Genomic DNA, 4,857 nt, shown 5'->3' on the forward strand with positions numbered 1-4,857 from the left:
ATCATAAACTCATTAGCAGAGATCTCCATGAACTGTATATAGAAGCAATTATACTAAACAGAATTATAAGCCTTAGGACTTCACGGTAAATGTTCTGCAACCATACATTGCACATGCAATGTCCCCGAAAGCATGTCTGCGCCACTACGCTGAATAAATGTTCAAGACCTCCATGGCCCATCTTCACTTGCGTGACACAATGGGAGTGTTGTGTGTTGTGCACACTGGGGTGTGTGTGGAGAAGGGGGATTCGCACAGTGTGTGGCGCACTGGTGGATCATTGTTTTGACTGGGTGGCCTACATTGGGACATTTCTGATTTCAACATACCAGCATGGAGATGATAGCAGTGAATCAGGTTAAAACAGAAGGGCATGCGGACGGTGGTGATAACTGGGTTGCAAATGATATAAAAAAATGAAATGAACATCAATTAATACATCTGTATCAGTAATCTTGATTTAAAACAGTTGCCAAAGGCACAATACAGTCAGTCGTTTGAATGCTGCCACCTGCTGGTGGAGAGGGGTAACAGTTTGGTCCATGCGGTGGAAACAACATTGAATACCAATCTAACTACACAATATAGCGCCAACAGCAACAACTCCGCACACACAATAAGTTCTTAGTACTGTATTGAACCAAACAACGCGCTCACCAAACGTGACGATGTGTGCGTGGATGGGCACGATATTAAATCACTGTAATAAACTGTTGCTGACATGTTTCTTTCGGTCCAGGTTTATATAGGCCTATTTATTTATTGATTTTTTTTCTTCTAGCGTTGCTCTGGTGTGGCGTCGGTGCTGCGTTGTGACCGTTCTGATTGAAACCTTGGCTATTATTTTGATAGGCTGTATTTAATATAACTTCCGGGTCACGTGACCAACCTGTCTTTCTTTTAATGTAGATCTTCAAACGGAGAAATGAAAAAAGGAATTTCCAATAACCAAAATCGGACTGTTATTTGAATTTGGTTTAGTCGTTTTTCGTTTTTGGATTCAGAAACAAAAAACGGAAGAACGGCTCTCTTTTACCGGTTCTTGTTTTTTTTGTTTGAAACAACAAACGAAAAACATGTGGTTTCTCGTTATTTCGTTTTTTGGTTTAAACGAAAAAACAAACTATCAAAACGTACACGGACCGGCGGGGTACATGAGCGCTAAGTACCCGTTGGTTGTCTGGATCAGAAATCCGAAAAAGTCGGGGCAGATTTTTTAATAAACGCTCTCTTTATAAACCGACCGCAAATTTGAACTTTTTATTCATACATTCTCGCCTAAAAAGCTTTTGAACATACACTTTGTGACACAATAAGAGTAATATTTCAAACATTATGCAGGCGTTCTCTTCCATTGGTGGCTGTCATAAGTTCACACGAATCTGCTGATGACGTTTCACATGGACAGACAACTACGCATTATTGTATTTTTAATTGTATTTTTTGCGTGTGTTATTTTTATTTAATTATTATGAAAATCATGGTCATTATTATTGAGCCTTGGCTGGCAGTCTGTTTTGAATTTGTTTTATTGAAAAAAACAAACACACAACGCTTATTGTGTTGCGCCTGCGCAGTGACTTTCTTTTCCAACCGCCTTTCCAGTCAAGAGGACGTGACGAATGTTCCTGTCTGCATCAGGTAAGAAATTAAATTAAAAATTACAGTTATAATATGATATCTATTTTTCATATAGTGTAAGAAACTTTCGTATTAATTGTGCAGGAGACTGTTAATTTAAACTTTATTATGGTAACGTTAAATGCTCGCTCGTTTTGCAAAGTTACGTTTGGAGATTCATGTTAACAGTCATTGTTGTTTAATGAAAGACACATTGGACTACGTGTTAGTAATATGTGTGACACTTGCTTGCAGCACTGTAAAGTAAATCGTTAACACCGTGTCCTAAATAGACGTGACACGCGGTAACGGGTTTTTTTTTTTCAGTTTATGTCCTTACGTTATAGGACGGGTCATTATAAATTATGCCTTTCGATTATCGCAACGCCTCGTCGCGTTTGGTTAAGCACATGGTGGAACAGTATGCACATCACTGTACCTAACGTACTGTACACCTGTGAGCGGCATGACGAGAGAAAAGACTCATTATTAATCGGTGATGCTGTACATTCTGGATGATGCACAGCCACATTTTATAATACTGTTTTTTATTTTCGTGTCGCGCCGCTCGCGTTCAATATAAAGTTAGACAAGACGCAATTAATTACTGGGAGAGTAGTGGTCTAATGTTAAGAGTCGAACTTCAAGAACCTTTCACTGCAGTAAGGCTAAAGTGCTACGTGAATAAGATTAGTGTAGTTTTGTGCTACTAGCTGTAAAGTGTTTTTGCACTATTGAGTTATAAATACTGCCCAGTAATACTTAACTAGATGTAAATCACAATTCTTGTGTCAATGTTTGTTTGTAATCTTTTTCAGCTATCCATCTGAAAAAGAAAAGCTGGCACTCTCAAAGGAGATTGTGTTTTTGGATTATGGTCTCATTTGGTCAAAAAGAGGGACATGTACCGTAAGGATGCTTTTACATACTTCATTTATGTGTATGAAATTACTTACTTGACAATGTGTATAAACTGTACTTGACTCTAACTAAGTGCTATTTTTGCATTGATCATGATAGGAGCATTTTTTTTTTTTTTTTTTTGATGGGCCATCACACAGTGGATTTATAAAAATGAGATTACAGAACATCAGACGGTAGCTTCAACAGAGTTGAAGTGGGAGGACATCATCAATTAAGAATTCCATTGACCAAACCTTCAGTCATCAAAGAAGATGGATACAGGTAATGACAAAATCACCAATTATTGGTGAAATCTTTAAGGAATATCCCCAATTTCTGGACATGCCAGTGTTTGTAATATACTTAAAGGCGGAGTGCACAATGTTTGAAAGCCAATGTTGATATTTGAAATCACTTAAACAAACACGCCCCTACCCCAATAGAATCCGGACCTTCTTTTAAAAGACCCGCCCCACACATAAGCAACCCGGCAAGGATGTCGGTTAGTAGACACGCTCCTTACTGCTGATTGGCTATAAATGTGTTTTGGTAGTCGGCCCGTCTCCTTTTCCAAAGCGTTTTTCAAACATTGGCTGTTTCTCAATATGCGTTCTTCAGCGATCTTGCGTCCTCGTGTCCTCGCTCTACGTCATCATTAACGGTGGAAGTTCATTCCAATTCTCAAGAACGCAAGGACAGAGGACGCATGAAAATACCCGGATGTGTTCTTGATATCGAGGATGCACCGAATGCAGCCTTGCTGAAATCGCTTTACGCCCCAGAAGTCATTGCGGCAAAACTTCCGAGTTCGTTCTTCCCAGGTCGCCTGGCAAGACCGATCTCCACGAGGACGCAAGTCCGTTCTTTGCGTTCTTGGAATTGAGAAACAGCCATTGTGCACTCCGCATTTAAATGGAGATAACTTTACACAAAGTGTTTCATAATTCCAATATTAATATTTCTTTTTAAATTCACTGAAGGGGGACATCCAGTTTTCCAGACTTACCGATGGGAAAGAAGAAATGGGAATGTGACAATTATTGAGAAACTCAGGGAAAAAGCATCTTTAGAGAAGAAAATGGACATCAGACATTTATTGAAGAAAGCTGACAGTCAACATAATGGTATGATTTCCTATCTCTGTTCCAAATGTTTAATTTGGAAAATTACGTTTAAAATGTAACATTCAAAATACGATATAAAAGTAATCCTTTTTAAATAATTTTTTCTCATTTATATTTTGCATGTGACCTGCATGTTTACTACACCCAGATGAGAGCTGTGTTATACAATGTTAAGGATACTCGTTCATCTTCTGCTGTGTGAATTCTGCTGTGTCAGTCCTGTGGGACTTGATGCCGGTAGGCTTTGTGACTCTAAACTTTATATAAAATAAGTAATTTTCATGCAACAACATTTTCTAATGATGTTCATTGTTTCATTTGTGTAGGCTGGTAGCAGTGTGACGTCTTTGCTTACTAAATGATCAAAGGGTGTCTGAAATCAGCTCAGCCACAGTTGGTTTCCAACGGTTCTTCAGGACATGGAGGCCACTACGTAACTGTTGCAATGAACGATTCTTTTGCCTTTCCACCTGATGTTGACAATCTGACCTGTGCGGTACTGAAAACCACTTGCACTGACATATCTTAAAATATATCAGTGTCCTTTGTTTTGCCTCAAAATGCACACCAGTAATGTTTTTTGTTGAAACCAGTTATATTTCCTAATTAAACTAAGGCCTAGTCCTGGATTAAGCTAATCCACTGTCCGGGAAACCGCCCCTAAATGTTTTGTGACGGAAATTTCTTTGAATACACTTGTCAAGTTCATTTTAAGTATTTTTCTAAATTTAAGATAACATGTTAATATTTCAGGACAAGTTAAAATTTTTTGATAATTTGCATGTTGGAAACGATTTCAGACATTGTTCTATTCAACATGTTTAACACAGTTGCTTTTAAATTCAATGAATTATTTTATAAATAGTGTTTTAAAACGTATCAATGTAATGTATGTTTGAAGTTATTATACTTGCACTTACATTTATTTAAATTAGCATACATCTAGCAACATAAAGTACTAGCATATTTTCATGCAAGCATTAATTGTCAAATATTTGTTATTTTACAAATAAATAGTTTGTGAACAATATTCAATAGTTGTCTGCTTGATTTCATAATTTAAAGTTTACAAATCATATGTTTTTTTTTTTTTTCTTTAATATTAAAACTAAAAAATTACTCGGTAACACACAGTTGTGTTAGATTAATAGAAAGTTACACATTAATGTGTTTACTTAAGAAACACATTTTTGTGTTGCATTTTATAACA

At 37.1% G+C, this 4,857-nt stretch overlaps 1 long non-coding RNA gene across 2 annotated transcripts; it reads left to right on the forward strand.

Annotated features, from left to right (window-relative positions):
• Positions 1-1,156: 1,156 nt before the first annotated feature.
• On the forward strand, positions 1,157-4,644 carry LOC129447388 (uncharacterized). Of its 2 annotated transcripts, none has more exons than XR_012368586.1 (6): positions 1,157-1,641; positions 2,439-2,529; positions 2,641-2,805; positions 3,504-3,647; positions 3,796-3,884; positions 3,974-4,644. It is a non-coding gene; the product is annotated as an uncharacterized lncRNA (long non-coding RNA). The 2 variants fall into 2 exon arrangements; XR_012368587.1 differs by having other exon boundaries at positions 2,682-2,805.
• The last annotated feature ends 213 nt before the right edge of the window (positions 4,645-4,857 follow it).

This window comes from Misgurnus anguillicaudatus, chromosome 3 (assembly GCF_027580225.2).
Source record: "Misgurnus anguillicaudatus chromosome 3, ASM2758022v2, whole genome shotgun sequence".
NCBI lineage: Eukaryota > Metazoa > Chordata > Actinopteri > Cypriniformes > Cobitidae > Misgurnus > Misgurnus anguillicaudatus.